The following is a 10,651-nucleotide window of genomic DNA, read 5'->3' as shown; positions in this document are numbered from 1 at the left end:
GAGAGAACTATGATGTTTTAGGTTTATGAGTGTCAGTGTTAATCATGTGTCCAACAGTCCTCCAAACATTTGAGTATTCCCTTTCCCCTGGTATACAGCTATGTAAGTTAATAGCTGTTGGTCCCTTAGGAAGGACTGGAGTGGGTATACCATATAAAGCCAGGAGATTTAACAGATGTTCTAAGGAAGTCTCAAAGATGATACCATTTTCTAAGACCAATGATGAGGGGGCACCAGCATCACTAAAAAGTTCAGTGGTACCACTCCTCTGTAAGCCAGGGAGGGTGGTAGGAGAAGCTGTTGCTGAGCTGGGCACACTGAGAACAATGAAGACCAGGTGGGGACATTTATCATGATGAGGACCAGGGCAGGAGTGGCATCCAAGAGGCTTGACCCATAGAAAATTCAGAACTTTATGGAGACAGGTGATAGAACACAGTAGCACTAGAGATGAAATTTATGGAATCCAACCAGGGTACTCTTAAGCTGTACAGCCAGAAGAAATCAAGGATGGATGAGCAGAAGGCTAGGTGCAATCACCTCAATAAAATGTTATTCTTGGTTTCAGTCAGTTTTAGATTGAAGAGGTGCCTGAGTCCCAGGAGGAAGGGCCCTACACCATGGCAAGCCTATACAGTAATGACTCCCAGAGCCCAGTCCAATCCAATCTTATGTCTGGCTCCCTTGATCAAGCACCCACAGATATTCCCCCAGTTCCTGCAGGTGCATGCTGGCTGGGGCTCACAGCCTCTTTGTTCAGGAGATAATTTTAAAACCTTTATGGAACCTACTGTTGGCTTTCAGCCTCTCTTGAGTTGACTAAATCAAGTGCATTTTGCATCCTCACTGGATGAATTCAGATTTAACGGCCCATCTGATGGCCCAGACCCTAGGAGGTAATGCCATCTGATGTCTTTAGGAAGACAGTGAGTGACAGGCAGATCATGACCCCATCCCAGTGTGGCATTGACTTGTCCATGCTATGCTCATTTTTGGAGTAATCTTTTTTGGCAGGCTCATATTCATGTGGCCATCAGAGTCAATTCATTTGCACAAATACTGGCTTATTAACCTGAAACAGCCAAGGGGAAGGAGTGTGGATCTTTCTTCTCCCTGTTATATCTATGAATGTTCCCCTTCTGTTAAAGTACTTATGGGAGGAAATTAGTAGAAGGCCTTTGCTTTTGAAGATACAAAGAACTGCCTGGGGCCTCATCCCTGTTTCTGTCTAATGAGATCTCTTTTCTAATAAAAGAAAGGCACTTCCTGACAAGAAGCTTTGAGGGTAACTAGGGAAGTTAGTTTATTTCTCATAACTGTAAGAAAACAAACCCAGAGGAAAAAAAATACCGAAAATTTGTGGAGGGTCTGTCTGTGCAGGGAAGACAGCACAGGATCTGGTGATGGGTCAACCTCAGGGGTAAATGGATTTAAATGCTATCTATCTGTATGAGACTTTGGTCATTCTTGATTCTCCTCTTTTCTTTAAGGGCATGGTCAGGATCTAGGCTATTTAGGCGAAGAAGCTGAATTTCAGAGAGTTTATATGACTTGGCCAAAATCTCATGCTAATATGTGATATTTAAACCCATTTACCTCTGAGAGTGACTAGCAAATCCTATGCTGTCTTCCCTTCCCATGATAGGCCTGCCACAATTTTTTAATTGGGAAAACCAGTTTGGATCTTCATCTCTTTCTCCATGAAGACTGAGGTGGGGTCTCCAGCTGAGAGAAGTTGGAGGTTTAAGAAGTCAGGTGCCCGTATGATGTAGTCATCTCGAAAAGCAGGAAGTCATGAGACCAGGAAAAGAGTGGTAGAATCTCTGAGTAGGATCTGGGTTCCTGTTTAAGATTTGAGGGTAAACGTAACGGGCGTCCAGTCTCCATAAGGGTGGTGTTTTCTGCAGCCATGTTCACATGGACCACTGGAGTTCGGAGAAGTCCCAGGAGCAGAACTGCTGAATTGGGGATCATACACACTTTATATTTTGGTGGCCATTGCCAAAGAGCTATGCAAATATACTCTTCCATCAAAATGTTTCTTCACACCTGTTAATATAGCATTGTATCACACTTGTTGATCTTTGCCATCTGCTAGGTGGAAAAAAATTAGTATTTTGATGTTTTAAATGCAAATTATTTCGTTATATGTGAGAATGAACATCTTTTCTTATGTTTCTTCTGTGAACTGCTATTCATGATGGAAACTACTTACAAATTTCAGGATAGTCAGATTAAAAGGAAAATACATTGTCTAAGTTACTGAGCAAAAATACAAAACATTAAGGAGGAAGTCCTAATACCTTAGGGCTAAGTCTTCCACTCCTTGGCTAGAAACATTTTGGCTGGGGCCACAACTCTCCTCAGAAACATCCTTATCCCACCCAGGTGTAGGTACCAGCCAATGGGAGACTGATACCCAGATCCTCAACTCCCACTGCTGTAATCTCATATCTAACCACAGGCAAAATTTTGCCCATGACGCAGTCCTAGGGAAACACTGAAAGGGAAGGAAAAGCAATGAATAAAATGAAAGGATAAAATAAATCCTCTTCCTTATAGGTTCAGTGGGAACTGTGAATCAGAATTATGCATTTGGCAACATAGAAATGATACTAATGAATGCAAAACTTATGAATCATATACTTTTTAACCTGCTGTACAACTACTTAAGAGAAAATAAGACTCCTAAATCTAGTAAGTTTGTCTACACTGAAGCCCATGGTACATATACACACTGTGCTGTTCCAAATTTTTTAATCTGGAACGTGAAAAAAATAAATCTTTTGGATTCCTTTTCCTTTTTTGTTGGGGGGGGCGAGGGTTAAACACAAGTTGAAAGGGGTTGAGAATCTAAGTCCATTCTTAGAGAGGGAGGCATGGTACAGACATTGAAGAGAGAATATAGGGCATTGGGATAAGATGGTGGTGCAGAGAAAGAGACTTGTCTTGAGGATATGGATGTGGCCCCAGGAATCCAGGCTTGCCTGAGTTATGACAGTGTCTTCACATGAATGTACATTGAATATTTAGGACCCCGGAAGTGAGGGTGGGATCACCAGCCAACAAGTGTGGTGGACTTGTGCCAGATGAGCGTTTTTTTTTTAATTTAAAAATCTTTATTTATTTATTTGACGGAGAGAGACAGTGAGAGAGAGAACACAAGCAGGGGAGAGCTGGAGAAGCAGCGTCCCTGCTGAGCAGGGAGCCCTTTGCGGGACTCGATCCCAGGACCCTGGGATCATGATCTGAGCCGAAGGCAGATGCTTAATGACTGAGCCACCCAGGCGCCCCAGATGAGTGGTTTTTTAAATGATGTTCTCTGAAGTCCTGGGTCCTAGCATTGTGTCCAGAGAGAAGTGAGACCCAGATGGAAGGTTTGCCTTAACAGAAGCAGTTCTGCCCTTATTTCTTGTGTATATGGTACTTCTGTCTGTGAAAAAAGTATTCTCCACCAATAACATATGCGGGATAAACTATGTGCCATGAACTATGTTGAGGTTTTCATTTAACTGTCCAACTCTTCCAATTTGGCAGGTGACAAAATTGAGACTCAGAAAGGTTACATAGCCTGCCTAAGACCCCTTAGCTACTGAGTGGTGAGCCCGAATGTTATGGAATGAATGTGTCTCCCCCAAATTCATAGGTTGAAGCCCCAACCCCCAATAAAATGGTATTTGGCAATGAGGCCATTGGGAGATAATTAGGTTAGGATGAAGTCATGAAGGTAGGGACCTTCATGATGGACTTAGCACTCTTATAAGAAGTGACATCAGAGGGGATGGAGGAAGATGGCGGAGGAGTAGGAGACCTGGATTTCGTCTGGTCTCAGGAATTCAGCTGGACAGGGATCAAACCATTCTGAACACCTACGAACTCAACAGGAGACAGAAGAAGAGAGTAGCAACAACTCTCTGAACAGAGAAGCGACCACTTTCTGGAAGGTACTCCGTGCGGAGAAGTGAATTCCAGGCGATATTCGGGAGGATAGACGGCGGGGGAGGGGGCCTCCGTCGGCCGCTTCTGGCAAGTGCTAGAGCCGCGGAGCACAAAATCGGAACTTTTAGAAGTCCACTCCGTGGAGGGACGTCGCTCCAGTGGCTAAGCGGGGGGTGGAACCCTCGCGGGACAGTGTGGCCTAAGGATCCTCGGGGTCACAGAAAGACCGGGGGTGCCTGAGTGCGGCAGAGCTCCCAGGTATCGGAGTGGGGAAGCCGGCTGCAGAGACGGAGCCGAGGCGCGGGCTCTCAGCTCGGGGTTGCCATAAACTGTGATCTGCGGCCCAGTCGGGCCACTGCTCCTGCAGCAGGGACCCAACAAGCGACAGATCCGGGGAGACTCCCCTTCCTTCCCGGGGAGGAGCGGCGCGGGAGCGCACTGCAGGGATCTGCTGGGTTTGGAGACTCCACAGGGGGTCGGGGGCCAGAGATAGAAACGCTCGGTCACAGGCCGGGTGAGCATGGAGTGCGGCCGGAGCCCGGGGAGACGGGATTGACTGCTTTTCTCTGGGGGCGCACCAAGGAGCGGGGCCCCGAGTTCTCGGCTCCTCTGGGGCGGAGATTGGGAGGCCGCCATTTTCACTCTCATCCTCCAAAGCTGGACGGAAAGCTTGCAGGGAACAAAAGCGCCCCAGAGCAAATCTGAGCAGATTACTTAGCCCAGACCCCGCAAGGGCAGGGCAATTCCGCCTCCGGCAAAGACATTTGGGAAGCACGGCAACACGCGCCCACCCCCAGAAGATCAGCAAGAACAGCCCGCCAAGACCAAGTTTACCGATCAATGAGAACAGCAGAACTCCAGCGCAAGGGAATACTGCACATAGAATCCATGGCTTTTTTTTACTGTGATTCTTTACTCTTTCAAAGTTAATTTTTTCTTTTTCTTTTTCATTTTTAGAGTCATATTCTATTCCTTCATAGTAGTTACCCTTATTTTTGGCATATATATATCTTTTTAAGTTGTTCTCTCTTTACAATTTTGAGATACAGTTTCTTCTAACAGATCAAAATATATCCTGAATCTCTAGTGTATGGCTTTGTTCTAGTCTCCTGCCTGATCACATTCTCTCCCCCTTTTTTTTAAATCCTCTTCTTTCTTTTTTCAAACAACTTCTCATCAATTCCTTTTATAAAATATTTTATAATTTTCATCTTTACAGTCATATTCCATCCCTTCATCATATTAAACCCTATTTTTATACATATATAAGTTTTTCTTTCTTTAAAATTTTGGGAGGAACTTTCTTCTAACAGACCAAAATACACCCAAAATCTAGTGTGTGGTACTGATCTATGCACCAGCCTGATCATATTTGATCATATTCTGTTTTTTTTTTGTTTTGTTTTGTTCTGTTTTTGTTTGTTTTTATCTTTTTCTTCTTCTTTTTTCTTTCTTTATCTTTCTTTTCCCCCAGTTTCAGGCCTTTTCTGATTTGTTTAGAGTATATTTTCTGGGGACATTGTTAGTCTGTTAGCATTTTGTTCTCTCATTCATCTATTCTCCTCTGGACAAAATGACAAGTTGGAAAAAAAATCACCTCAACAAAAAGAACAAGAGACGGTACGGACTGCCAGGAACCTACTCAATATGGACATTAGTACGATGTCAGGCCTAGAGTTCAGAATGATGGTTTTAAAGATGCTAGCTGGGCTTGAAAAAGGCATGGAAGATACTAGAGAAACGCTTTCTGGAGAAATAAAAGAACTAAAATCTAACCAAGTCAAAATCAAAAAGGCTATTAATGAGGTGCAATAAAAAATGGGGGCACTAACTGCTAGGATAAATGAGGCAGAAGAGAGAATCAGTCATATAGAAGACCAAATGATGGAAAATAAAGAAGCTGAGAAAAAGAGAGATAAACAACTACTGGATCACGAGGGCAGAATTCGAGAGATAAGTGATACCATAAGATGAAACACATTAGAATAATTGGGATCCCAGAAGAAGAAAGAGAGAGAGGGGCAGAAGGTATATTGGAGCAAATTATAACAGAGAACTTCCCTAATGTGGGGAAGGAAACAGGCATCAAATCCAGGAGGCACAGAGAACCCCTCTCAAAATCAATAGAAATAGGTCAACACCCTGACATCTAATAGTAAAACTTATGAGTCTCAGAGATAAAGAGAAAATCCTGAAAGCAGCTTGGGACAAGAGATCTGTAACCTACAGTGGTAGAAACATTAGATTGGCAACTGACCTATCCACAGAGACCTGGCAGGCCAGAAAGGACTGGCATGATATCTTCAGAGCACTAAATGAGAAAAATATGCAGCCAAGAATACTATATCCAGCTAGGCTGTCATTGAAAATTGGAGAGATAAAAAGTTTCCAGGACAAACAAAAACTAAAGGAATTTTGCAAACATGAAACCAGCCCTACAAGAAATATTGAAAGGGGTCCTCTAAGCAAAGAGAGAGCCTAAAAGCAACACAGACCAGAAAGGAACACAGACAATATACAATAACAGTCACCTTACAGGCAATACAATGGCACTAAATTCATATCTTTCCATAGTTACCCTGAATGTAAACGGGCTAAATGCCCCAATCAAAAGACACAGGCTATCCGATTGGATGAAAAAACAGGACTCATCGATAGGCTGTCTGCAAGAGACTCATTTTAGACCCAAAGACACCCCCAGATTGAAAGTGAGGGGGTGGAAAACAATTTACCATGCTAATGGACACCAAAAGAAAGCTGGGGTGGCAATCCTTACATCAGACAAATTAGATTTTTTTTAAATTTATTTATTTGATGGAGAGAGAATGAGAAACAGAGAGCATGAGAGGGAAGAGGGTCAGAGGGAGAAGCAGACCCCCCGCTGAGCAGGGAGCCCAATGTGGGACTTGATCCCGGGACTCCAGGATCATGACCTGAGCCGAAGGGAGTCGCTTAACCAACTGAGCCACCCAGGGACCCGGACAAATTAGATTTTGAAACAAAGACTGTAATAAGAGATGAGGAAGGACACTATATCCTACTCAAAGGGTCTATCCAACAAGAAGATCTAACAGTTGTAAATATCTATGCCCCTAACATGGGAGAAGCCAATTATATAAGGCAATTAATAACAAAGCAAAGAATCACATCGACAACAATACAGTAATAGTGGGGGACTTTAACATCCCCCTCACTGAAATGGACAGATCATTTAAGCAAAAGATCAACAAGGAAATAAAGACTTTAAATGACACACTGGACCAAATGGACTTCACAGACATATTCAGAACATTCCATCCCAAAGCAATGGAATACACATTCTTCTCTAGTGCCCATGGGACATTCTCTAGAATAGATCCCATCCTAGGTCACAAATCAGGTCTCAGCCAGTACCAGAAGATTGGGATCATTCCCTGCATATTTTTAGACCACAATGCTTTGAAACTAGAACTCAATCACAAGAGGAAAGTTGGAAAGAACTCAAATACATGGAGGTTAAAGAGCATCCTACTAAAGAATGAATGGGTCAACCAGGAAATTAAAGAAGAATGAAAAAAATTCATGGAAACCAATGAAAATGAAAACACAACTGTTCAAAATGTTTGGGATGCAGCAAAGGCAGGCCTAGGAGGAAAATATATAGCAATACAAGCCTTTCTCAAGAAACAAGAAAGGTCTCAAATACACACCTAAAGGAGCTGGAGAAAGAACAGCAAATAAAGCCTAAACCCAGCAGGAGAAGAGAAATAATAAAGATCAGAGTAGAAATCAATGAAATAGAAACCAAAAGAACAGTAGAACAGATCAATGAAACTAGGAGCTGGTTCTTTGGAAGAATTAAGATTGATAAACCCCTGGCCAGACTTATGAAAAAGAAAAGAGAAATGACCCAAATCAACAAAATCATGAATGAAAGAGGAGAGATCACAACCAACACCAAAGACATACAAACAATTATAAGAACATATTATGAGCAAGTATATGCCAGCAAATCAGATAACCTGGAAGAAATGGATGCATTCCTAGAGATGTATCAACTACCAAAACTGAACCAGGAAGAGATAGAAAACCTGAACAGTCCTATTACCATTAAGGAAATTGAAGCAATCATCAAAAATCTCCCAAAAACAAAAGCCCAGGGCCAGATGGCTTCCTAGGGGAATTCTACCAAACATTTAAAGAAGAATTAATACCATTTCTTCTGAAACTGTTCCAAAAAATAGAAATGGAAGGAAAACTTCCAAACTCGTTTTATGAGGCCACCATTACCTTGATCCCCAAACCAGACAAGGACCCCATCAAAAAGGAGAATTACAGACCAATATCCTTGATGAACATGGATACAAAAATTCTCACCAGAATACTAGCCAATAGGATCCAACAGTACATTCACGGGATTATTCTCCACTACCAAGTGGGATTTATCTCTGGGCTGCAAGTTTGGTTCAACATCCGCAAGTCAATGTGATATGATACATTAATAAAGAAAGAACAAGAACCATATGGTCCTCTCAATAGATGCAAAAAAAGCATTTGACAAAGTACAGCATCGTTTCTTGATCAAAACTCTTCAGAGTATAGGGATAGAGGGTATATACCTCAATATCATCAAAGCCATCTATGAAAAACCCACACGAATATCATTCTCAATGGGGAAAAACTGGGAGCTTTCCACCTAAAGTCAGGAATGTGGCAGGGATGTCCACTATCACCACTGCTCTTCAACATAGTATTAGAAGTCTAGCCACAGCAATCAGACAACAAAAAGAAATCAAGGGCATCCAAATTGGCAAAGAAGAAGTCAAACTCTGTTTGCAGATGATATGATACTTTATGTGGAAAACCCAAAAGTCTCTACGCCAAAACTGCTAGAACTCATACAGGATCAGTAAAGTGGCAGAATATAAAATCAATTCGCAGAAATCAATGGCATTCTTATACACCAACAACAAGACAGAAGAAAGAGAAATTAAGGAGTCGATCCCATTTACAATTGCACCCAAAACCATAAGATACCTAGGAATAAATCTAACGAAAGAGGCAAAGGATCTGTACTCAGAAAACTATAAAATACTAATGAAAGAAATTAAGGAAGACACAAGGAAATGGAAAAACATTCCATGCTCATGGATTGGAAGAACAAATATTGTGAAGCTGTCAATGGTACCTAGAGCAATCTACACAGTCAATGCAATCCCCATCAAAATACCATCCACTCTTTTCAAAGAAATGTAACAAATAATCCTAAAATTTGTATGGAACCAGAAAAGACCCCAAGTAGCCAGACGAATGTTGAAAAAGACAAGGAAAGCTGGCGGCATCACAATTCTGGACTTCCAGCTCTATTACAAAGCTGTCATCATCAAGACAGTATGGTACCAGCACAAAAACAGACACGTAGATCAATGGAACAGATTGGAGAGCCCAGAAATGGACAGTCAACTCTATGGTCAACTAATCTTTGACAAAGCAGGAAAGAACATCCAATGGACAAAGGACAGTCTCTTCAACAAATGGTGTTGGGAAAATTGGACAGCCACATGCAGAAGAATGAAACTGGACCATTTCCTTACACCACACACAAAAATAGACTCCAAATGGTTGAAAGACCTAAACGTGAGACAGGAGTCCATCAAAATCCTAAAGGAGAACACAGGCAGTGACCTCTTCGACCTCAGCTGCAGCAACTTCTTCCTAGAAACATCACCAAAGGCAAGGGAAGACAGGGCAAAAATGAACTATTGGACTTCATCAAGATAAAAAGCTTTTGCACAGCAAAAGAAACAGTCCACAAAACCAAAAGACAACCGACAGAATGGGAGAAGTTAATTGCAAATGACATAGCAGATAAAGGGCTAGTATCCAAAATCTATAAAGAACTTATCAAACTCAACACCCAAAGAACAAATGATCCAATCAAGAAATGGGCAGAAGATGTGAACATTTTTCCAAAGAAGACATCCAAATGGCCAACAGACACATGAAAAAGTGCTCAACATTGCTCGGCATCAGGGAAATCCAAATCAAAACCTCAATGAGATATTACCTCACACCAGTCAGAATGGTTAAATTTACAAGTCAGGAAATGACAGATGTTGGTGGGGATGTGGAGAAAGTGGAACCCTCCTACACTGTTGGTGGGAATGCAAGCTAGTGCAGCCACTCTGGAAAACAGTATGGAGGTTCCTCAAACAGTTGAAAATAGAGCTACCATACAATCCAGCAATTGCACTACTGGGTATTTACCCCAAAGATACAAATGTAGGGATCCGAAGGGGTGCGTGCACCCCAGTGTTTATAGCAGCAATGTCCACAATAGCCAAACTGTGGAAAGCGCCAAGATGTCTGTCGACAGATGAATGGAAAAAGAATATGTGGTATATATACACAATGGAATATTATGCAGCCATCAAAAGGATGAGATCTTGCCATTTGCAATGACATGGATGGAACTGGAGGGTGTTATGCTGAGTGAAATAAGTCAATCAGAGAAAGACATGTATTATATGCCCTCACTGATATGAGGAATTCTTAATCTCAGGAAACAATCTGAGGGCTGCTGGAGTGGTGGGGGGTGGGAGGGATGGGGTGGCTGGGTGGTAGACATTGGGGAGGGTATGTGCTATGGAGAGCGCTGTGAATTGTGTAAGACTGTTGAATCACAGATCTGTACCTCTGAAACAAATAATACAATATATGTTCAAAAAAAAAA

The sequence above is a fragment of the Callorhinus ursinus genome, unplaced genomic scaffold (assembly GCF_003265705.2).
Source record: "Callorhinus ursinus isolate GAN/ISIS: 27379988/994484 unplaced genomic scaffold, GSC_fseal_2.0 scaffold45, whole genome shotgun sequence".
Taxonomy (NCBI): Eukaryota; Metazoa; Chordata; class Mammalia; order Carnivora; family Otariidae; genus Callorhinus; species Callorhinus ursinus.
This window is presented reverse-complemented; position numbering follows the sequence as displayed.